We start from the raw sequence: 26866 nt of genomic DNA, 5'->3' as shown, positions 1-26866 counted from the left end.
TCATGATAATTAATTGTATTTGAGCCCAATTCTTTGAAAAGCCTAATTAATTGATTTATTTTAATAATATTTTCAAAAGATATTTTTTATATAGTCAAAATTATATTTTATCCCGTAAAATCAGATATCCGTAATTAAAGGATAAAAGACATTTTTAAACGCGTTTTATATAAAGCTGGCAAAGGCACGTCAAGAGCCAGACTGGTGCACGTAGCGCACCAACCTGCGCCTGACGCAGGTACGTCCACCTGTGCCAGGTGCACTAATCTGCACCTGACACATGGATTTCTGACTCATTCAGAATCCTGCGTCAAAAGCATGTCTCTGCTTGAGACGCGAAATTTTTTTCTTATCTTTTTCAAAACGCATGCCACGTGTACGCTTTTTCTGGGCATACCGCATCATGCGCTTGACACGTTAGCTACGCCAGGTGCAGCAGGCGCGTGAGGCACATTGTCGTTCTGCCTATAAATACTCTTGATTTCCCGAATCAAGGGGGGGTTTTTCATTATTATTTTACGAATACAAAAAATCCTTACAAATACACCTCGACTCGCAAAAACACTCAACACTCAAATACTTCTAGTACTTCCAATCAATCTTCTATTCTTGATCACACCGCCTAAAGACAGTTTCACTCTTCAATTTAAACCGCATAGGTATAATCTTGAGGGTCCTTATATAAATTCTTCATTTTTAGATTGAAGTTACTACATGTTTCTTTCATGATGCAGATCTTTAATATAGAATCCTCCTACCGTATATTCTAATCCTTCCTTTTTTTTCATATTTATATCATATGTCTGCCTGATCATTCTATGAATATTTTATGATTGTTCCTGCTGTATTGCTTTTATCACCCACATGTTATTTTTGCTAATAAAGACCTAAAGAACTGTTCTAACATTAATCAAATTAATTTGGATAACCTGCTAGGTTTCCTATAAATTGATTGCATAATAACTTGTCATTATAAAATAGTCTTTTTATGTGTTTCCTGAACCAATCTAGACTAATTATTTTTAAGGTGTATAAAAATATTATATGATTATTCTTTGGCATAAAATTTGTAATGGATCGATATTTAGTAGAGGCCAGCAAATATGGTTCATTATGACCATAATTGTACTCTCACCCTCGAACTTGATCTTTGGTTCACTTTGACCATCTATGGAGTCATGACGGGGAAGTCTACATCGGATAAGTCCCTAATTTGTCCCTACGATTTTCCCATATCCAATTAGGTTTATGATTCTTTCTAAAACGAATTGTTGCTGGCTTCTTTCAAAACAATTTTCAATAAAACCTTAACAATGGGGTAGTCAAATATAATACGCGCTCACACCGCGTAAGAGAAATAAAGTATTTCCCTGACTAGAACTGTTGATAATTGGAAATCAAAAGATTTGTCCTCTGAGGATGATATTCAGAGGAGTTCCTATGTTCACGGAGATTCTTCTAAAAGGTCAGGTGTCCAATGGGGGAAGCAGATAGTGTATCTGATTTTGGGCAGACAAAAACAGAGGTGGGGAGGGGTGGGGGATGGCAAGGGAGGGGAAGGGTGGGGCTAGTGGAGGGGAGGGGGCGAGTTAGGGTTTAGATTTTAGTGTTAGGGTTTAGATTAGATTTTAAGAATTAGGATTTAGATTAAAGTTTATATTTTAGGGCTAGGGGTTTATAATGGCAATATCATAAATAAAGATAACGACGACTTAAAGTTCGTTAGAAAAAGGGTAGATGATGCAAAGTTTGGAAAACTAACTCAGGGGTATATGGAGAATATCTGAAACATTGAGGGTATATGGTGAATTTCGTGATTTTGATATTTTGTAACAGCCCTGAATTTCCACTTTGTTTAAAAAACATATTAGAGTACAAAGCATGGACAATTCAAGGGTTGTTATGCCGCGGTTATTAAACACTTAATAACAGCATGGCGAAAGGTACTACTACCATAAATTAATTATTAACTATTACAACTAAAAGAAAATGTAATTAATTAATACACTCCTATAACAAACCATAATTCTAATCTATTGCAGCGGAAGTCTTAACTTTAATAAATCTACATCTAGGTGAAGTCAACGCTCTCACCCTAATATAAGCTAGTCACCATCAAGCCCTGCACATTGAAGACATGTAATATCAGCCAAAAGGCTGAGCAAGATTTCATACCAATAACAACTTTGAATTATCCAATGTGCAGGTGGAATACATACATAGTATTCCACAAAAATCATTTCACTTGTACAACATTCAACTTGAATATAATAGACAACCTTCAATAATTCAAATCCACTTTACCTTCTTTCTAAAATTCTGTAAAACTTTCAAATATAACTCCTTTGAAATCTGTGAGTAGGAAGTAATAAAAAATCCAATGAGCTAGCTAGGCTCACTAGATAAGGTAAACACCAAAGTCTCTAGTATGCATACCCCTAACTTGATAACGTACCAAGAAGGAAGACAAATGGCAAGAGTATTGATCAACATACTCCCAACTACTAAAATATATTGTTGAGACACTATTAACTCAACATACTTCCAAACTCGGAGAATATCGCTTACCGGCAACCCCACAATAAAACTCTATAAACCCTCGTAAGGGTGAGGAACTTCCTCCTTTCAAAATCTCAACTTGGTAACATAGAGGAACTTCCTCCTTTTAATAATCTCAAACTTGTCTCATGAGGAACTTCCTCCTTTTAACAAACTCAAACTTGTCTCATGAGGAACTTCCTCCTTTTAATAATATCTTAAATAATCTCATAAATTATTTTTGATATGAACATCGTCAAAACAATTTAAATGTTCTATAAATATTAGCATCGTAAAAACGATTCCAAACTCAATATAAATCACAAATCAATATGAAATACTTTCTGTAATAATCTGTACAAGCTTAGTATGAAATCTTACCTTATTAGCAAACCACTATCAACCAATCTCAATTACAAGTGATAAGGGTTCTTCTACGAACTCGCGATCTACAATATAATATAATATGGTATAAATCACTTGACTACAACCTTTACATAGTTTACACATAAATGACATAACCTAGTTAATGAGCCCTGACTACCTTTAAAAATAACTCACTTCAAATTTAATCCAAAGAGAATACACCAAAGTCAATACAAGTCAAACAGGTCAACAAAAGTCAAACTGTAAATATTACTAACTACATGAAAATAACATGCATTATATTTAATTTTAGCAGAAACTTAAAATAGGGATAACTTTCTCCTATGATGTCCAAATGAAACGTTTCTTGAGCCTATCTTGGGTGAAATTTCAATACGAACAACTTTTGTGAAATAGTATTTTGGCTAAAAACTCCCATAAACTGAAGAAAAACACAAATTACGAATCTGACCTGTAATTCCTACGAGTTATAGTTCTTGTTGATAAACTTATTATTAATAAACAAAATTCCTTTCAATCAAGTTACACCCAACACTCATAATCAAAATCCCCAATTCAATTTAACTCAAGAACCCTAAACTAACAAAACTCCAAATTTAGAAAAATTAACACATACTAAAATTAAAATATGGAAAAGATCCTTACTTGATTAATAACGCAATTAGAACGTAGAAGAGTGTAAAAAGACCCGAAATTTCGTCTACTTGATCCGATTTTCGACCCGAAAATTGCAAGTATAAAACCCAATTCTCTCTCTTTGAAATACCCACAAAAACTGAGAAAGTATTGAAGAAAGATGAACAACAATTAAAGTGATGATGGTTAGTTTTAATGGAGTTGAAGGTTGGATGAAAAGAAAGGAAGGAAGATGGAGTTTAGAAGGAAACTAAAAAGTGTCGTGGTTTCTACTGCTTCCCCTTCTAAGTTCTAACTTTTTTTTCTTTTTTTTTTTCTTTTCCTTTACTTTTCTTTTATAAGTTGGTTTAGCTAACTTAATGATACTTAACCTAGTCAAATTAGGAATTAACTTTTGACCCTTCTAAGTTAAGGTCAATAAGTGGAAAATAAAATATATTGATTAAAAGGACATTCTAAAAAAAAATATTATTTTATAAACTAAAATAATATAACGAATTGCTAAACATGAATAAAAAATACGGGGTGTTACATATTTGGTGTAATAGTCGTATTATTTATTCCTGCTTAATATTTATCAGTATCACGTTAGGTTTTATTTATTTACTATGTAGTACTCACCTTTGCTGATTACGTATTTTATGTGTATGTGTTGATCATGGCTATGCTTTATCGATCTTGTGATGACCCAATTAATGATCAGATTCTCGGGATAAATAGAGCATCGTCGTTTACATGTTTGAAGATGATGCATTATGGGTTCGAGAAAGTGGAGAGCTTGTGTTGACTTTTATTATTTTATAGCTGACTTTGACTATTGTGATTGACTTTTACATTGAGGCTGACTTTTGACTTTATGCTTGTTGACTTTTGGAGCTGACTTTTTGGTTGACTAAGTTTTATTTCTAAAGTTATTTATTATTATTTTCGCTGCAAAAATTCTGAATAAGCCGATACGTTATCACACGGGTGATAATGATTTGATAATTCTCTAAGTTTTATATTTAAAAGGTATTTTGGAAAATAGAGAATTGTCGGGGTGTTACAAAGTGGTATCTTGGAGCTTTAGGTTTTTATTGGCCTTTCGTGCCAACTTTAAATTTTTAGATGCTTACCTAGCTAGTTACTTAAAATGAATTTTATAGAAATTGAGCTCCTACTTATTCGTTTTGTTCAAATCACTTTTCGAAACATTTTCCGAGATTCAAGATTTTAAATATTTATTTTTTCAAATTATTTTAAGGACCAATCTGGTTCGAAAATTTCGAACTTCGTAATATATTTTCGAAAATCATATATTATTTATTTATTTAATTATTTTAATACTTCTATTCTAATTTGATTATTTTATTATTTTATGAGAAATGAGTAGTATAGGAAGGGCATATAAGATAAAAATATTATATGTTTGCATTAACTAGTTAGTTTAGTATGATTATATTTTTCTTCCCTGCTAGATGTTAAAAGTTATTCCTACGCTTTATATTATAGTTATTCTTGATTATTGATTATTGTTGGTAATATACGCTAAGTGAGAGTATGATTTGGTTATAGAAGTTATTTTCATCTGATATATGATCTAGATATGTCTGGTGGCGAGGATATTCGGGTGGGGAGTTATGCTAAACCGACCGTCTTGAGGTTTGATGAGCTGGACGGGGGATCTGATTCTAACGATGAGAGTTTTACTAGTGTAGAGTGGGACATGTGTATGGTGTTGAAGGTTAACAGTCCATACAGGGATGATGAGGTTATTCGGGAGTTTGACCGTGCTGAGAGTCAAACTAGGAAGGATATATATTATGTTGTGATGAGGAGTGTCTTTGGTGAGCCGAGATATGCTATGCCAGATGAGGATAATGAGACTAATAATGTATCTCCCTAGATTATCTATTTATGTTTTAAAGAATATGTTGGATAATCAAGCAATGGTTTAAATTTATTTCGTTAGTACCTTTATTTTGGTTAGGAAAAAGTATAGCTATCACGGATCAGAAAAGTGTTACTACCATCATTTTGAGGAATAAAAAGTAAATATTTAGTTATCCAAGTGAGTAAGAATTTATTTTGGCACATGAATGGGAATAATTTTATTTTATTGTTTTGATTGAATTTTACTTGATCCTTACACGTGTTTATTCTTGATGTGAATATTATTCATGAATGTTTATATGATTCATGTTGATTTATTCTGTGGTATTGTATAACTTCATGAGAAGTTTTATGTTGATGCGATCTTGTATGGTCAAATAAAGTGTTGCCTTCATAAAGAATATCCTGTAAGTTGTGTATCGAAACCTAACGTAGAGTTACATTAAATTTCACAACCTGCCGTAGAATGGCTAACAACGATAACGCCTTAGCTACTGCTATTCGCCTATTGGCAGAGAAATTGACTCAAAAAAAGAGCTCAACATCCCGATCTTGCTGGGGACATGATTGAAAGACTAGCTAAAATTATGCCGCCATACTTTAAGAGGCAAGCTAACCCTACCTTCTTAGAGAGTTGGATTAAAGAATTTGAAAAGATTTTCGAGGCTTTGAATTGCCTTAGGGTATGAAAGTAGGTCAAACTGTACTGTGTCTGAAAGATGAAGCTGACCTATGGTGGAAAGAAAATGGGGCTAGACTGAGTTTTGTTGAGGGGTTTAATTGTGATTCCTTTAAAACTACTTTAAGAGGAAAAATTTACCCTATTTTTATGAGGAAACAGAAGGCCTAGGAATTTATAAACCTTAATATGGGGAGCATGACCATCTCTGAGTACTATAGTAAGTTCATAGCATTGTCGAGGTTTACACTTAAGGTAGTAGCCACTGAGAAGTTAAAGGCTCAAAGGTTTGCTAAGGAAATTCAACTGGGGTTAGGTGGTGAAACTTTTGCATCTTTAGAGCATTTAATGATCCAAGCTCCTCCAGTAACACCTCATCTTAGTGTAATACTCACTCACTTGCTTGCCTTGTTTTTTTTCATACAAATCTTTACAGATTTTGTATTTCCTTGTTCGATTTGTGAGAGCAAATCTTTACAGATTTTGTATTTCCTTGTTCCATTTGTGAGAGCAAATCTTTTTTCCAATTGGTTTCAGATTTGTTTTGCACTACTAACCAACATTATTGATCTTTTAATGGATTTAGACACAGATCCAAGAATCCAAGAAATTAAATGATCATACTATTACATGTTTCAAAAGCTTCAATTCTTACAGTGTCTTTCTCATCCTTCTTCAAAACTCCAGTCACAAACCTAGTTTTTTTTTTGATGCAACGCCTAATTCCATAGATCTTCTCCATGATATATAGTTATAAGAGTCTTACAGTTTTTCAATGTTCATGAAATTATTTCTATTAGAGGGATGAAAATATAGAGGACTAGTAATTTCAATTTTGGTGGTGTAGATGAAGCAGCCATTTTCTCTCTTTTTTTTAAGATGAAAGGCAGAATCTTTTTGTGTTTATCAAACTTACAAATTTTTTGAAGTTTCTGAGCCTAAGCTTTGATACCATGAAAACATTTATACTAAGAACATTATGTTAAGCAGTGTGAGATCACATCACAACTTTGCTCTCTGCAATCCGGCTTTCTTTCATTTCATTTTGCGTTGTTTACAACGGCTCTTTCATGAGCTTTAAATAGCCAGCTTAACCAAGGAAGACACCTAGGAATATTATCCTAACATTGAGAGAAAAGACAGTTGTGCAACAACCTTAGGACTACAGGACCAAAAAAGGTAACACCTAGCAGCTAGCATTTAGTAACTGGTGATCCTTGGCACATGATCCCATGACCATATCCACCTAGGGGTTGTTGTAGATTGCTATAGTGGATGCACTAACATAGTACCCTCCTCAACAAAAAGGCTATAACACTACCGACTACCCTGTAGGCTAGTACCAAATAACTAATGAAGTTCACAAAAAGGTAGGAAAAATGATCTTATTTCTCAATTAGTTAATTCCGAAAAAAAAAACAAAAATACTAGGTGCATTGCTATGGAATATTAATTCTGTAATAAACAGGGAAGTTTAGTTTTTGTGGGTCTCATAATTCACGTTTCTCGAACTTGATATACTAAACATTATACTTGACATAGGTGCATTGCAAATTTGCTATGAATTGTTTTTATTTTAATTTTTACAAATAATTTTTTTTGTTTGTAGGGTTTTTGTGTTTTTTAGTTGACAGATTATCCTATTCTTATTTAAAGCAAATACAGAACATATTTGCGAGTTTTATTTATGTGTTTGATGGTATGTGTACATACCTTTAAAAAAATTTATATGAACATACAATTGTTTAATTTAGTTTTTAGTAATGTGATTTTAGATATATAATTTTTTTCTGAGGAAGTTGATTATTTTAACTTTGAGTTGGTGCCGGATGTCTATCTACCTCTCGAGAAACAAGAAGCATGTATAATACATTAATGTATCTATGTTTTTTTTGAAACATTTACATTATAATTTATCTGACATGTAATATATTTTTTAGACTTGTGTTGGATATATACAATATCACAGAAAAATGTCGAAGTATTTTTTGGGCTATTACATGGTCAGAGGATTAAAATTTCAAAGCAAGAACTTTTGGATAAATGTGATCCTGATGAAACGATTGATGCCGTATATGGTTTTGACATTATTAAGGGGTTCCGATGGATAGCTACTCATGGTGTATGTTTGGAGAGTGACTATCCCAATGAGTGGACGGCGAAAAAAAAAGCTTGTTGTGAGGCCGCGCAATGCCTGGACGGTACAGATCGGTGACGTGGTGGTTTTGACTTGGTTTGAGGAATCTGAAATCATTGAGGCGCTCAAGGATCACCCTGTAGTAGTTAGGATGCTATATGAAAAGAATGAGTACCAAAGGATCGTAGGTTGTCCTATTTCTAGAAATGCCCTCCGTTTCGACGATTACGATGATGATATGTTTACTCATGCCGTCAATCTTATTAGTTGGAAATCGACAAGTAGCGAAAATTCAACTTTGTTCGTGACGCGATGAAAAAAGATGCCCCGAATGATGGACACTACAAGGTTGTACGAGCTTCTAGTGTTAGCGATGGCGAACTTAATCCAATCAAAAGGGTTGTCTTTACCAAGAATGTAGATCTGGAGAGATAGGTATGTTTGCTTTTTTTTTTTTTTCCTTTTACACATGAGATTTTTATTCCTTGAAATGAGTGCAATTTATTTAAAGTTAATTTCAATAGTCTATGGTAGTTTTGATCGAGGTTCACTAAGCTGATGCCCTCTTAGGCCACTTGTAATTGCAAGAGAAACTATGCTTATTGATTACAGAAGTGGTAGCACATGTTTGAAGATACATGTACAATTTATGTATTTTCGCACATATTACATGCATATAAGACTTTTTTAATTAGTGAACAATAGTTGTTTTTTTTTTTTCACTCAACTCCTTTATAAAGGGCACATATTCAATATATGAGATTATGCATATTGCTTATGCTATGCTTTTATATGTGTGTTAGGACTCTGTTTAGGATATATATTAGGAATAGGTGTGCTATTCCTAATAGGATTAGGAATAGGTGTATTATTCCTAACCGTTGATGAAGTAGCAGGTGTGTTAAGTTACGTTAATTTCCGTCATCCTTCTCATTCATCAATAGCATATATTTATCCATCCTGAGTATAAAGTCCTACTTCATCAACGGTTAGGAATAACACACCTATTCCTAATATATATCCTAAGCAGAGTACTAACAATGTGACTATTTGTCAAGTGGTCTGCAAGGAACAGGGATGACAATGGGTGGTATTTGGATCGGGTGAGCCATATCATCACCCACATCCATCACCCGATTAGATTGACTCTCATCCATTCATCCATCACCCGCTTTACTCATCACCCGAAATTCATCCATCCATCACAACCGGGTGATTCGCGTGGGTCGGGTGATTGATGGGTGAAAAAACAAAATATCAAATTTAGATTATAGCTATTAAAAAAATAATGTACCCAACTTCCACCTACACTTTCCGAAATCATAAATAAATACGCCGATGTTTTAAGCATAAAGAAAAGGTGACGTCGCACCATACAAGTTTTAGGAAGTCGTCTTCACAATAATAAAGTCTCGACAACAATACTTCAACAATACGTGTTTCAACAATATGAGTTTGAACAATAAAAATTAAACGTTCAATCATTCATAATACTTCAACAAAAAGTGTTTTGGGAGGTTAGAGTCTGTAAGAGAATCAAAGGTTAGGTTTAGGGTTTTTAGTTTTAATATTTAGTATTTTAATTTAAATTTTATTATAAAAAAATTAAACGGATGGTTAATGGGTCGGGTGCTTGACCGGGTGGTGGATCGGGTGATGGGTGAGAAATGGTCACCCGCATCCTACCCGGATCCGTCACCCGGTTCACCTGTCACCCGGTCTTCATCCGTTTATTACGGTTTTTCACCCTTTTATTTAAACATGATGGAGCGGGTTACTGGATATCCACTGGATATTGCCATCCCTAGCAAGGAATGCCTACTTATTTCATTGGAGGTTATACATTAATTTGTGTGCATCTCCAAAAAAAGGAGGGTATTAATTCTCCATATCTTCCATGCTTACTTTTATTTGTGCTGTAGATGTTGCTAGTTGCTAACTAATCTGGCCTGGCTGTTTGGTTTTGGACTCATTGGTTGTTATTACTGTATGTTGTTATTTATGCTAATGGTTCTTTTCTTTCTGATAGACCTGCCACATATTCTCGCACTTGGGTTGTCCCTGGAAGAACTGGTTGCCGCAAGACTATTCACAGAATGAAAAAAGTATTTCCCTGACTAGAACTGTTGATAGTTGGAAATCAAAAGATTTGTCCTCTGAGGATGATATTCAGAGGAGTTCCTATGTTCACGGAGATTCTTCTAAAAGGTCAGGTGTCCAATGGGGGAAGCAGATAGTGTAGCTGATTTTGGGCAGACAAAAACAGAGGTGGGGAGGGGTGGGGGATGGCAAGGGAGGGGAAGGGTGGGGCTAGTGGAGGGGAGGGGGTGGGTTAGGGTTTAGATTTTTAGTGTTAGGGTTTAGATTAGATTTTAAGAATTAGGGTTTAGATTAAGGTTTATATTTTAGGGCTAGGGGTTTATAATGGCAATATCATAAATAAAGATAACAGCGACTTAACGTTTGTTAGAAAAAGGGTAGATGATGCAAAGTTTTGAAAACTAACTCAGGGGTATATGGAAAATATCTGAAACATTGAGGGTATATGGTGAATTTCGTGATTTGTCGGGGATATTTGGTGTAATAATCGTATTATTTATTCCTGCTTAATATTTATTAGTATCATGTTAGGTTTTATTTATTTACTATGTAGTACTCAGCTTTGCTGATTACGTATTTTATGTGTATGTGTTGATCATGGCTATGCTTTATTGATCTTGTGATGACCCAATTAATGAGCAGATGCTCGGGATAAATAGAGCATCGTCGTTTACAGGTTTGAAGATGATGCATCATGGGTTCGGGAAAGTGGAGAGCTTGTGTTGACTTTTATTATTTTATAGCTGACTTTGACTATTGTGATTGACTTTTACATTGAGGCTGACTTTTGACTTTATGCTGGTTGACTTTTGGAGCCGACTTTTTGGTTGACTAAGTTTTATTTCTAAAGTTATTTATTATTATTTTCGCTGCGAAAATTCTGAATAAGCCGATACGTTATCACACAGGTGATAATGATTTGATAATTCTCTAAGTTTTATATTTAAAAGGTATTTTGGAAAATAGAGAATTGTCGGGGTGTTACAAAGTGGTATCTTGGAGCTTTATGTTTTTATTGGTCTTTCGTGCCAACTTTAAATTTTTAGATGCTTACCTAGCTAGTTACTTAAAATAAATTTTATAGAAATTGAGCTCCTACTTATTCTTTTTGTTCAAATCACTTTTCGAAACATTTTCCGAGATTCAAGATTCTAAATATTTATTTTTTCAAATTATTTTAAGGACCGACCTGGTTCGAAAAGTTCGAACTTCGTAATATATTTTCGAAAATCATATATTATTTATTTATTTAATTATTTTAATACTTCTATTTTACTTTGATTACTTTATTATTTTGTGAGAAATGAGTAGTATAGGAAGGGCATATAGGATAAAAATATTATATGTTTGCATTAACTAGTTAGTTTAGTATGATTATATTTTTCTTCCCTGTTAGATGTTAAAAGTTATTCCTACGCTTTATATTATAGTTATTCTTGATTTTTGATTATTGTTGGTAATATACGCTAAGTGAGAGTATGATTTGGTTATAGAAGTTATTTTCATCTGGTATATGATCTAGATATGTCTGGTAGCGAGGATATTCGGGTGGGGAGTTATGCTAAACCGACCGTCTTGAGGTTTGATGAGCTGGACGGGGGATCTGATTCTAACGATGAGAGTTTTACTAGTGTAGAGTGGGACATGCGTTGGTGTTGAAGGTCAACATTCCATACCGGGATGATGAGGTTATTCGGGAGTTTGACCATGCTGAGAGTCAAACTAGGAAGGATATATATTATGTTGTGATGTGGAGTGTCTTTGGTGAGCCGAGATATGCTATGCCAGATGAGGATAATGAGACTAATAATGTATCTCCCTAGATTATCTATTTATGTTTTAAAGAATAAATGTTGGATAATCAAGCAATGGTTTAAATTTATTTCGTTAGTACCTTTATTTTGGTTAGGAAAAAGTATAGCTATCACGGATCGAAAAAGTGTTACTACCATAATTTTGAGGAATAAAAAGTAAATATTTAGTTATTCAAGTGAGTAAGAATTTATTTTGGCACATGAATGGGAATAATTTTATTTTATTGTTGTGATTGAATTTTACTTGATCCTCACACGTGTTTATTCTTGATGTGAATATTATTCATGAATGTTTATATGATTCATGATGATTTATTCTGTGGTATTGTATAACTTCATGAGAAGTTGTATGTTGATGCGATCTTGTATGGTCAAATAAAGTGTTGCCTTCATAAAGACTATCCTGTAAGTTGTGTATCGTAACCTAAAGTAGAGTTACATTAAATTTCACGTCCTGCCGTAGAATGGCTAACAACGATAACGCCTTAGCTTCTGCTATTCGCCTATTGGCAGAGAAATCGACTCAAAAAAAGAGCTCAACATCCCGATCTTGCTGGGGACATGATTGAAAGACTAGCTAAAAGTAAGCCGCCATACTTTAAGAGGCAAGCTAACCCTACCATCTTAGAGAGTTGGATTAAAGAATTTGAAAAGCTTTTCGAGGCTTTGAATTGCCTTAGGGTATGAAAGTAGGTCAAACTGTACTGTGTCTGAAAGATGAAGCTGACCTATGGTGGAAAGAAAATGGGGCTAGACTGAGTTTTGTTGAGGGGTTTAATTGTGATTCCTTTAAAACTACTTTAAGAGGAAAAATTTACCCTGTTTTTATAAGGAAACAGAAGGCCTAGGAATTTATAAACCTTAATATGGGGAGCATGACCATCTCTGAGTACTATAGTAAGTTCATAGCATTGTCGAGGTTTACACTTGAGCTAGTAGCCACTGAGGAGTTAAATACTCAAAGGTTTGCTGAGGAAATTCAACTGGGGTTAGGTGATGAAACTTTTGCATCTTTTGAGCATTTAATGATCCAAGCTCCTCCAGTAACACCTCATCTTAGTGTAATACTCACTCACTTGCTTGCCTTGTTTTTTTCCATACAAATCTTTACAGATTTTGTATTTCCTTGTTCCATTTGTGAGAGCAAATCTTTTTTCCAACTGGTTCCAGATTTGTTTTGCACTACTAACCAACATTATTGATCTTTTAATGGATTTAGACACAGATCCAAGAATCCAAGAAATGATCATACTATTACATGTTTCACAAGCTTCAATTCTTACAGTGTCTTTCTCATCCTTCTTCAAAACTCCAGTCACAAAACCTATTTTTTTTTGATGCAAAGCCTATTTCCATAGATCTTTACCATGATCTATAGTTAGAAGAGTCTTACAGTTTTTCAATGTTCATGAAATTATTTCTATTAGAGGGATGAAAATATAGAGGACTAGTAACTTCGATTTTGGTGGTGTAGATGAAGCAGCCATTTTCTCTCTTTTTTTTTTAAGACGAAAGGCAGAATCTTTTTGTGTTTATCAAACTTACAAATTTTTTGAAGTTTCTGAGCCTAAGCTTTGATACCATGAAAACATTTATACTAAGAACATTATGTTGAGCAGTGTGAGATCACATCACAACTTTGCTCTTTGCAATCCGGCTTTCTTTCATTTCATTTTGCATTGTTTACAACGGCTCTTTCATGAGTTTTAAATAGCCAGCTTAACCAAGGAAGACACCTAGGAATATTATCCTAACATTGAGAGAAAAGACAATTGTGCAACAACCTTAGGACTACAGGACCAAAAAAAGTAACACCTAGCAGCTAGCATTTAGTAACTGGTGATCCTTGGCACATGATCCCATGACCATATCCACCTAGGGGTTGCTGTAGATTGCAATAGTGGATGCACTAACATAGTACCCTCCTCAACAAAAAGGCTATAACACTACCGACTACCCTGTAGGCTAGTACCAAACAACTAATGAAGTTCACAAAAAGGTAGGAAAAATGATCTTATTTCTCAATTAGTTAATTCCGAAAAAAAAAAAAAATACTAGGTGCATTGCTATGGAATTTTAATTCTGTAATAAACAGTGAAGTTTAGTTTTTGTGGGTCTCATAATTCACGTTTCTCGAACTTGATATACTAAACATTATACTTGACATAGGTGCATTGCTAATTTGCTATGAATTGTTTTTATTTTAATTTTTACAAATAATCTTTTTTTTGTTTGTAGGGTTTTTTGTGTTTTTTAGTTGACAGATTATCCTATTCTTATTTAAAGCAAATACAGAACATATTTGCGAGTTTTATTTATGTGTTTGATGGTATGTGTACATACCTTTAAAAAAATGTATATGAACGTACAATTGTTTAATTTAGTTTTCAGTAATGTGATTTTAGATATATAATTTTTTCTTGCAGGAAGTTGATTATATTAACTTTGAGTTGGTGCCGGATGTCTATCTACCTCTCGAGAAACAAGAAGCATGTATAATACATTAATGTATCTATGTTTTTTTTTTTGAAGCACTTACATTATAATTTATCTGACATGTAATATATTTTTTAGACTTATGTTGGATATATACAATATCACAGAAAATGTCGAAGTATTTTTTGGGCTATTACATGGTCAGAGGATAAAAATTTCAAAGCAATAACTTTTGGATAAATGTGATCCTGATGAAACGATTGATGCCGTATATGGTTTTGACATTATTAAGGCATTCCGATGGATAGCTACTCATGGTGTATGTTTGGAGAGTGACTATCCCAACGAGTGGACGGCGAAAAAAAAAAGTCTGTTGTGAGGCCGCGCAATGCCTGGACGGTACAGATCGGTGACGTGGTGGTTTTGACTGGGTTTGAGGAATCTGAAATCATTGAGGCACTCAAGGATCACCCTGTAGTAGTTAGGATGCTATATGAAAAGAATGAGTACCAATGGATCGTAGGTTGTCCTATTTCTAGAAAGGCCCTCCGTTTCGACGATTACGATGATGATATGTTTACTCATGCCGTCAATCTTACTGGTTGGAAATCGACAAGTAGCGAAAATTCATACTTTGTTCGTGACCCGATGAAAAAAGATGCCCCGAATGATGGACACTACAAGGTTGTACGAGCTTCTAGTGTTAGCGATGACGAACTTAATCCAATCAAAAGGGTTGTCTTTACCAAGAATATAGATCTGAAGAGATAGGTAAGTTTGCTTTTTTTTTTTTTTTATTTTACACATGAGATTTTTATTCCTTGAAATGAGTGCAATTTATTTAAAGTTAATTTCAATAGTTTATGGTAGTTTTGAGGTTCACTAAGCTGATGCCCTCTTAGGCCACTTGTAATTGCAAGAGAAACTATGCTTATTGATTGCAGAAGTGATAGCACATGTTTGAAGATACATGTACAATTTATGTATTTTCGCACATATTACGTGCATATAAGACTTTTTTAATTCGTGAACAATAGTTGTTGTTTTTTTTTCACTCAACTCCTTTATAAAGGGCACATATTCAATATATGAGATTATGCATATTGCTTATGCTATGCTTTTATATGTGTGTTAGGACTCTGTTTAGGATATATATTAGGAATAGGTGTGCTATTCCTAATAGGATTAGGAATAGGTGTATTATTCCTAACCGTTGATGAATTAGCAGGTGTGTTAAGTTACGTTAATTTCCGTCATCCTTCTCATTCATCAATAGCATATATTTATCCATCCTAAGTATAAAGTCCTACTTCATCAACGGTTAGGAATAACACACCTATTCATAATATATATCCTAAACAGAGTACTAACAATGCGACTATTTGTCAAGTGGTCTGCAAGGAACAAGGATGACAATGGGTGGTATTTGGATCGGGTGAGCCATCACCCGCATCCATCACCCGATTAGATTGACTCTCATCCATCCATCCGTCACCCGCTTTACTCATCACCCGAAATTCATCCATCCATCACAACCGGGTGATTCGGGTGGGTCGGGTGATTAATGGGTGAAAAAGCTAAATATCAAATTTAGATTATAGCTATTAAAAAAATAATGTACCCAACTTTAACCTGCACTTTCCGAAATCATAAATAAATACGCCGATGTTTTAAGCATAAAGAAAAGGTGACGTCGCACCATACAAGTTTTAGGAAGTCGTCTTCACAATAATAAAGTCTCGACAACAGTACTTCAATAATACGAGTTTCAACAATATGAGTTTGAACAATAAAAATTAAACGTTCAATCATCATTCATAATACTTCAACAAAAAGTGTTTTGGGAGGTTAGAGTTTGTAAGAGAATCAAAGGTTAGGTTTAGGGTTTTTAGTTTTAATATTTAGTATTTTAATTTAAATTTTAATATAAAAAAAATTAAACGGATGGATAATGGGTCGGGTGCTTAACCGGGTGGTGGATCAGGTGATGGGTGAGAAATGGTCATCCGCATCCTACCCGGATCCGTCACCTGGTTCACCAGTCACCCGGTCTTCATCCGTTTATTATGGTTTTTCACCCTTTTATTTAAACATGATGGAGCGGGTTACTGGATATCCACTGGATATCCACTGAATATTGCCATCCCTAGCAAGGAATGCCTACTTATTTCATTGGAGGTTATACATTAATTTGTGTGCATCTCCAAAAAAAAGGAGGGTATTAATTCTCCATATCTTCCATGCTTACTTTTATTTGTGCAGTAGATGTTGCTAGTTGCTAATGGTTGTTATTACTGTATGTTGTTGTTTATGCTAATAGTTCTTTTATCCTGCTTTCTCCCCCTTCCTAGAAAAAAATAATAAAAATTACTGCTGTGCTGGGTTTGATCGATTATTCTCTGGATTCAAATCAATTGTAAGTTGACCATGGATACACGGATACACCTATTTTTCGAGACAAATAAAGTACTTAACTTTGTATATTTGGAAGATAATTCTGGTTGCGTGTGTCTTTATATCACAAATGATATGATTTTCTTTTAAATGGAACCTTTTGTAGCAAGTTCTGGACTCCATTAGATTTTTGGCAGGAAAAAGCATTGAGTTTCCTAGGTTTTTCTTGCCAGATTTTATAGGCTTTTGATTAATCTTCCTTTTTCCTCCACCCCTCATCTGTCTTCAACTTTCTCTTTGTATAAACTTCACAAGATAATATGTTCCAGTTGTTATATACTACCGTCATTTATTATTTTCCCATTCCCGTTTTGTTACTTTTGTAAGAGTAAAATTGAGTGGGTAAGTAGTTTTGTCTAGGGTGTGGGTTAGTGTAAGTTCTATTGACTATCAATCTAGAAATAATATTAAACAATAATAGAATATCAAATAATAAAGCAGGAAAGAACACACCAGAAATTTTACGTGGAAACCAAGAACTGGGAGAAAAAAATGAATCTCACTAGGAATCGTGAATATTCAAGAAGATTACAAAAGCATCAAGACTCTTCTACAGCTTTTTCTCTCTCAAATATGTGTTTAGAGATGATGCCCTACATCATAATCATAATTAGGATCCTATTTATACCCTCATTAAAAGATAAAGAAAACCGGAAAAACAAGGCTTCGTCTTGACATCCCGCGGGCGCGGGGTCATAGCCCGCGGGCGGACAGAACACTGATGAAACTCGTCAGTATCGTCAGTTCTTCGTAAAACCGTCATAACTTTCTCGTTTCTCACCGGAATTGGATATATGACCTATCATTGGAAAGCTCTCGGAACAAGCTATCCGCTCCACTTTGAATCACCTCAAAATAATTTATAGATTGAAAGATATGTCCATTCAAAGTTAGCCTTATGTCCCAAATGACGTTTCCTTCTACGCAACTCATTCCACACCATACACCTCCATGAGCTTCATATACTACCATATACCCAACAATCTCCCACTTGGAGATAGGTGTAAGTGAAGAAAACTTCATACCTTCATCATCCTCTCATTCATCATCCTAACACACTCCCACTGCAAAAGCAATCTCGAGTCGTGTCCAAACCATGACATACCTAAAGCATCCCATGACAACACATCTCCTCTACAACAAGGAAAATAACATTGAAGTTGCACCAACTCCAATACAAAAGATATCAAAGTCTACACCAACTTTGATTCTTAATAACTAACCTCCAAATCATAGCACCATCACTCCATGAACCTACACACCCTCCTACCCCGGAGGTCGGATCACCTTAGAGATAAGCACAACCAAATGAAGATCCCTTCCTCTACAAACTAAAGAGATAACCACTTCCTCTCCAACCAAAGAAGCACATTTAAGTCTCATCAAACTTCAATAAAACCAATTACCACCAAAGCCAAAGAAGCTTCTCATTGTTCTAAAAGCAAACTCACATTGCTCCCACTCGAACAATACACCCTTTGTTCCACTTAGGATTTCCGGCACATCATGCTTGTGTGCCGTCCTTCACCCTGTACGCTTACCGGTCAATTTGCCACCGGGATACCGCTTCACCACGGTTCTCATCCCTTGGCCCACTATCGATAGTTTTCCGACCAAACGACACCTTACATGAAGTTCTCATCCCAATCCCGGACCCCTTTATTGTGCTCCCCATGGTGTAAAGTGTTCCACTCCTTGCCCTACGAGCTATGATCATTGCTCCCTTGACAATCTTCCAAGAACCACCATCAAACACAACTTGTAACCCGATGTAGCAAGTTGGCTACCGATATCAAGTTTTTCTTCAACCTTGGGATGAACTTGACATTCTTCAACTCCAACGAGCCACCATGAGTGAGTTTCACACTCACTACCTTTCCCCATGACTTCCACTACCTTGCCATCCGCAAGATAGACTTTTCAAGTTTTCCGGGTTTGAAATTCCGAAATAACTCCTTGCATGGTGAGGAATGATGAGAAGAACCCGAATCCAAGACCCACGATCCCGAGCACCCAACCAACTCTTCCTGATCATCCATGCTTACCATCAAAGCATCGGAATCATACTCCGAAATCAAGTTAGTTGATACATCTTCTTCATCATCACTTTCTTGAACCTTCTTCTTCCCTTTCCCATTCTCTTTCCTAGGACAATCTCTCTTTAAATGTCCTTCATTACCACACCCCCAACAAATAACACTAGCCCTGCCTTTTGACTTACTCTGGTTCCCCTTTGACTCCGACTTTCCCTGAAAGTTCCTCCCTTTTCCCCTCCCTCTACCTTCTACACTGTATGCTCCAGATGATTCTCCACTCTTCTTCCTTCGAATGCTCTCACTCAAAATCAGATCACGGACAACATCAAACCAATTTTTCTTTACCATATAATTACTAACAGCAGTTACAACAGTTTCCCAAGTAGTAGGTAAAGAGGAAACAAAATTAGGGCTTTCACTTCATCCTCAAAGACAATATTAACGAGATAACTGACTTATTAATGAATTAAATTCATTAATATGTTCAGAGCAGAACTACCATTATTCATCTCTAAATCAAATAAATGGCGCATCAGATATACCTTATTCATTGCAGAGGGCTTTTCATACATATCTGATAGTGCTTTGATCAATCCAGCCGTTGTTTTGATATCCTTGACATTGAATGCCACAATCAACACAATGTCAAACGCACCACCGCTAGTGCCTGCCTATCCAGTACCTTCCACTTAGCCTCCTCAATCTCAGCAGGCTTTTCAACAAAGGTTGATAAGATTTTTCTGAATAAGATGTCTTCTATTTGCATCTTCCAATATCCAAAATCTGTCCCATCAAACTTCTCAATTCTAATCTTTGATCCTCCATTTTAATTATTCTAGATCTAGACAATAATCAAACCTAGCTCTTGATACCACTTGTAAGTTCTATTGACTATCAATCTAGAATAATATCAAACAATAATAGAATATAGAATAATAAAGCAGGAAAGAACACACCAGAAATTTTACGTGGAAACCCAAGAACTGGGAGAAAAACCATGAATCTGCACTAGGAATCGATGAATATTCAAGAAAGATTACAAAAGCACTCAAGAACTCTCTCTACAGCTTTTTCTCTCTCAAATATGTGTTTAGAGATGATGCCCTACATCATAATCATAATTAGGATCCTATTTATACCCTCATTAAAAGATAAAGAAAACCGGAAAAACAAGGCTTCGGCTTGACATCCCGCGGGCGCGGGTCATAGCCGCGGGCGGACAGAACACTGATGAAACCTCAGTATCGTCAGTTCTTCGTAAAACCGTCATAACTTTCTCGTTTCTCACCGGAATTGGATATATGACCTATCATTGGAAAGCTCTCGGAACAAGCTATCCGCTCCACTTTGAATCACCTCAAAATAATTTATAGATTGAAAGATATGTCCATTCAAAGTTAGCCTTATGTCCCAAATGACGTTTTCCTTCTACGCAACCTCATCTCCACACCCATACACCTCCATGAGCTTCATATACTACCATATACCCAACAATCTCCCACTTGGAGATAGGTGTAAGTGAAGAAAACTTCATACCTTCATCATCCTCTCATTCATCATCCTACACACAACTCCCACTGCAAAAGCAATCTCAGTCGTGTCCAAACCATGACATACCTAAAGCATCCCATGACAACACATCTCCTCTACACCAAGGAAAATAACATTGAAGTTGCACCAACTCCAATACAAAAGATATCAAAGTCTACACCAACTTTGATTCTTAATAACTACCTCCAAATCATTGCACCATCACTCCATGAACCTACACACCCTCCTACCCCGGAGGTCGGATCACCTTAGAGATAAGCACAACCAAATGAAGATCCCTTCCTCTACAACTAAAGAAGATAGCCACTTCCTCTCCAACCAAAGAAGCACATTTAAGTCTCATCAAACTTCAATAAAACCAATTACCACCAAAGCCAAAGAAGCTTCTCATTGTTCTAAAAGCAAACTCACATTGCTCCCACTCGAACAATACACCCTTTGTTCCACTTAGGATTTCCGGCACATCATGCTTGTGTGCCGTCCTTCACCCTGTACGCTTACCGGTCAATTTGCCACGCGGATACCGCTTCACCACGGTTCTCATCCCTTGGCCCACTATCGATAGTTTTCCGACCAAACGACACCTTACATGAAGTTCTCATCCCAATCCCGGACCCCTTTATTGTGCTCCCCATGGTGTAAAGTGTTCCACTCCTTGCCCTACGAGCTATGATCATTGCTCCCTTGACAATCTTCCAAGAACCACCATCAAACACAACCTTGTAACCCGATGTAGCAAGTTGGGCTACCGATATCAAGTTTTTCTTCAACCTTGGGATGAACTTGACATTCTTCAACTCCAACGAGCCACCATGAGTGAGTTTCACACTCACATCACTTTTCCCCATGACTTCCACTACCTTGCCATCCGCAAGATAGACCTTTTCAAGTTTTCCGGGTTTGAAATTCCGAAATAACTCCTTGCATGGTGAGGAATGATGAGAAGAACCCGAATCCAAGACCCACGATCCCGAGCACCCAACCAACTCTTCCTGATCATCCATTCTTACCTAAGCATCGGAATATATCAATCAAGTTAGTTGATACATCTTCTTCATCATCACTTTCTTGAACCTTCTTCTTCCCTTTACCATTCTCTTTCCTAGGACAATCTCTCTTTAAATGTCCTTCATTACAACACCCCCAACAAATAACACTAGCCCTGCCTTTTGACTTACTCTGGTCCCCCTTTGACTCCGACTTTCCCTGAAAGTTCCTCCCTTTTCCCCTCCCTCTACCTTCTACACTGTATGCTCCAGATGATTCTCCACTCTTCTTCCTTCGAATGCTCTCACTCAAAATCAGATCACGGACAACATCAAACCAATTTTTCTTTACCATATAATTACTAACAGCAGTTACAACAGTTTCCCAAGTAGTAGGTAAAGAGGACAACAAAATTAGGGCTTTCACTTCATCCTCAAAGACAATATTAACCGAAGATAACTGACTTATTAATGAATTAAATTCATTAATATGTTCAGCAGCAGAACTACCATTATTCATCTCTAAATCAAATAAATGGCGCATCAGATATACCTTATTCATTGCAGAGGGCTTTTCATACATATCTGATAGTGCTTTGATCAATCCAGCCGTTGTTTTGATATCCTTGACATTGAATGCCACAATCCAAGCCAATGTCAAACGCACCACCGCTAGTGCCTGCCTATCCAGTACCTTCCACTTAGCCTCCTCAATCTCAGCAGGCTTTTCACACAAAGGTTGATATAGATTTTTCTGATATAAGATGTCTTCTATTTGCATCTTCCAATATCCAAAATCTGTCCCATCAAACTTCTCAATTCTAATCTTTGACTCCTCCATTTTTAATTATTCTAGATCTAGACAATAATCAAACCTAGCTCTTGATACCACTTGTAAGTTCTATTGACTATCAATCTAGAAATAATATCAAACAATAATAGAATATCAAATAATAAAGCAGGAAAGAACACACCAGAAATTTTACGTGGAAACCCAAGAAATGGGAGAAAAACCATGAATCTGCACTAGGAATCGATGAATATTCAAGAAAGATTACAAAAGCACTCAAGAACTCTCTCTACAGCTTTTTCTCTCTCAAATATGTGTTTAGAGATGATGCCCTACATCATAATCATAATTACGATCCTATTTATACCCTCATTAAAAGATAAAGAAAACCGGAAAAACAAGGCTTCGGCTTGACATCCCGCGGGCGCGGGGTCATAGCCCGCGGGCGGACAGAACACTGATGAAACTCGTCAGTATCGTCAGTTCTTTGTAAAACCGTCATAACTTTCTCGTTTCTCACCGGAATTGGATATATGACCTATCATTGGAAAGCTCTCGGAATAAGCTATCCGCTCCACTTTGAATCACCTTAAAATAATTTATAGATTGAAAGATATGTCCATTTAAAGTTAGCCTTATGTCCCAAATGACGTTTTCCTTCTACGCAACCTCATCTCCACACCCATACACCTCCATGAGCTTCATATACTACCATATACCCAACAATCTCCCACTTGGAGATAGGTGTAAGTGAAGAAAACTTCATACCTTCATCATCCTCTCATTCATCATCCTACACACAACTCCCACTGCAAAAGCAATCTCAAGTCGTGTCCAAACCATGACATACCTAAAGCATCCCATGACAACACATCTCCTCTACACCAAGGAAAATGACATTGAAGTTGCACCAACTCCAATACAAAAGATATCAAAGTCTACACCAACTTTGATTCTTAATAACTAACCTCCAAATCATTGCACCATCACTCCATGAACCTACACACCCTCCTACCCCGGAGGTCGGATCACCTTAGAGATAAGCACAACCAAATGGAGATCCCTTCCTCTACAACTAAAGAAGATAGCCACTTCCTCTCCAACCAAAGAACACATTTAAGTCTCATCAAACTTCAATAAAACCAATTACCACCAAAGCCAAAGAAGCTTCTCATTGTTCTAAAAGCAAACTCACATTCTCCCACTCGAACAATACACCCTTTGTTCCACTTAGGATTTCCGGCACATCATGCTTGTGTGCCGTCCTTCACCTGTCGCTTACGTCAATTTGCCACCGGATACCGCTTCACCACGGTTCTCATCCCTTGCCCACTATCGATAGTTTTCCGACCAAACGACACCTTACATGAAGTTCTCATCCCAATCCCGGACCCTTTATTGTGCTCCCCATGGTGTAAAGTGTTCCACTCCTTGCCCACGAGCTATGATCATTGCTCCCTTGACAATCTTCCAAGAACCACCATCAAACACAACCTTGTAACCCGATGTAGCAAGTTGGGCTACCGATATCAAGTTTTTCTTCAACCTTGGGATGAACTTGACATTCTTCAACTCCAACGAGCCACCATGAGTGAGTTTCACACTCACATCACCTTTCCCCATGACTTCCACTACCTTGCCATCCGCAAGATAGACCTTTTCAAGTTTTCCGGGTTTGAAATTCCGAAACAACTCCTTGCATGGTGAGGAATGATGAGAAGAACCCGAATCCATGACCCACGATCCCGAGCACCCAACCAACTCTTCCTGATCATCCATGCTTACCATCAAAGCATCGGAATCGTACTCCGAAATCAAGTTAGTTGATACATCTTCTTCATCATCACTTTCTTGAACCTTCTTCTTCCCTTTCCCATTCTCTTTCCTAGGACAATCTCTCTTATATGTCCTTCATTACCACACCCCCAACAAATAACACTAGCCCTGCCTTTTGACTTACTCCTGGTCCCCTTTGACTCCGATTTCCCTGAAAGTTCCTCCCTTTTCCCCTCCCTCTACCTTCTACTGTATGCTCCAGATGATTCTCACTCTTCTTCCTTGAATGCTCTCACTCAAAATCAGATCACGACAACATCAAAACCAATTTTTCTTTACCAATAATTACTAACAGCAGTTACAACAGTTTCCCAAGTGTAGGTAAAGAGGAAACAAAATTAGGGCTTTCACTTCATCCTCAAAGACAATATTAACCGAAGATAACTGAATTATTAATGAATTAAATTCATTAATATGTTCAGCAGCAGAACTACCATTATTCATCTCTAAATCAAATAAACGGCGCATCAGATATACCTTATTCATTGCAGAGGGCTTTTCATACATATCTGATAGTGCTTTGATCAATCCAGCCGTTGTTTTGATATCCTTGACATTGAATGCCACAGTCCAAGCCAATGTCAAACGCACCACCGCTAGTGCCTGCCTATCCAGTACCTTCCACTTAGCCTCCTCAATCTCAACAGGCTTTTCAGACAAAGGTTGATATAGATTTTTCTGATATAAGATGTCTTCTATTTGCATCTTCCAATATCCAAAATCTGTCCCATCAAACTTCTCAATTCTAATCTTTGAATCCTCCATTTTTAATTATTCTAGATCTAGACAATAATCAAACCTAGCTCTTGATACCACTTGTGAGTTCTATTGACTATCAATCTAGAAATAATATCAAACAATAATAGAATATCAAATAATAAAGCAGGAAAGAACACACCAGAAATTTTACGTGGAAACCCAAGAACTGGGAGAAAAACATGAATCTGCACTAGGAATCGATGAATATTCAAGAAAGATTACAAAAGCACTCAAGAACTCTCTCTACAGCTTTTTCTCTCTCAAATATGTGTTTAGAGATGATGCCCTACATCATAATCATAATTAGGATCCTATTTATACCCTCATTAAAAGATAAAGAAACCGAAAAACAAGGCTCGTCGACATCCGCGGGCGCGGGGTCATAGCCCGCGGGCGGACAGGATACTGATGAAACTCGTCAGTATCGTCAGTTCTTCGTAAAACCGTCATAACTTTCTCGTTTCTCGCCGGAATTGGACATATGACGTATCATTGGAAAGCTCTCGGACAAGCTATCACCTCCACTTTGAATCACTCAAAATTTATAGATTGAAAGATATGTCCATTCAAAGTTAGCTTATGTCCAAATGACGTTTTCCTTCTACGCAACCTCATCTCACACCCATACACCTCCATGAGCTTCATATACTACCATATACCAACAATCTCCCACTTGGAGATAGGTGTAAGTGAAGAAAACTTCATACCTTCATCATCCTCTCATTCATCATCCTACACACAACTCCCACTGCAAAAGCAATCTCGAGTCGTGTCCAAACCATGACATACCTAAAGCATCCCATGACAAACATTCCTCTACAACAAGGAAAATAACATTGAAGTTGCACCAACTCCAATACAAAAGATATCAAAGTCTACACCAACTTTGATTCTTAATACACTAACCTCCAAATCATTGCACCATCACTCATGAACTACACACCCTCCTACCCCGGAGGTCGGATCACCTTGAGATAAGCACAACCAAATGAAGATCCCTTCCTTACAACTAAAGAAGATAGCCACTTCCTCTCCAACCAAAGAACACATTTAAGTCTCATCAAACTTCAATAAAACCAATTACCACAAAGCAAAGAAGCTTCTCATTGTTCTAAAAGCAAACTCACATTGCTCCCACTCGAACAATACACCTTTGTTCCATTAGGATTTCCGGCAATCATGCTTGTGTGCGTCCTTCACCTGTACGCTTACCGGTCAATTTGCCACGGATACGTTCACCACGTTCTCATCCTTGGCCTATCGATAGTTTTCCGACCAAACGACACCTTACATGAAGTTCTCATCCCAATCCCGGACCCTTTATTGTGCTCCCATGGTGTAAAGTGTTCCACTCTTGCCCACGAGCTATAATCATTGCTCCCTTGACAATCTTCCAAGAACCACCATCAAACACAACCTTGTAACCCGATGTAGCAAGTTGGGCTACCGATATCAAGTTTTTCTTCAACCTAAAGATGAACTTGACATTCTTCAACTCCAACGAGCCACCATGAGTGAGTTTCACACTCACATCACCTTTCCCCATGACTTCACTACCTTGCCATCGCAAGATAGACCTTTTCAAGTTTTCCGGGTTTGAAATTCCGAACAACTCCTTGCATGGTGAGGAATGATGAGAAGAACCCGAATCCAAGACCCACGATCCCGAGCACCCAACCAACTCTTCCTGATCCTCCATGCTTACCACTCTTAAATGTAACACCACACCTATCCACAGAACCAAACTTGATCCTAAGGCTAATCCTTGTGTATTTCTTGGATATCTTCCTGCACAAAAGGCTTATAAAGTCCTAGATTTGGTTACACATAAGATTGTGATTTCCAGAGACATTGT

The 26866-nt window shown here is 36.5% G+C and overlaps 1 long non-coding RNA gene across 1 annotated transcript; it reads right to left on the bottom strand.

Annotated features, from left to right (window-relative positions):
- Positions 1–1938: 1938 nt before the first annotated feature.
- Positions 1939–4215, bottom strand: LOC125491658 (uncharacterized). Its single transcript, XR_007268398.2, has 3 exons — positions 3571–4215; positions 2920–2987; positions 1939–2122 (listed from the first exon to the last, which is right to left on the bottom strand). It is a non-coding gene; the product is annotated as an uncharacterized LOC125491658 (long non-coding RNA).
- Between the last annotated feature and the right edge of the window lie 22651 nt (positions 4216–26866).

This window comes from Beta vulgaris, chromosome 1 (genome assembly GCF_026745355.1).
Source record: "Beta vulgaris subsp. vulgaris cultivar EL10 chromosome 1, EL10.2, whole genome shotgun sequence".
Classification (NCBI taxonomy): Eukaryota; Viridiplantae; Streptophyta; class Magnoliopsida; order Caryophyllales; family Amaranthaceae; genus Beta; species Beta vulgaris.
The sequence above is the reverse complement of the archived record's forward strand: the minus strand, read 5'-3'. Positions and strand labels throughout refer to the sequence as shown.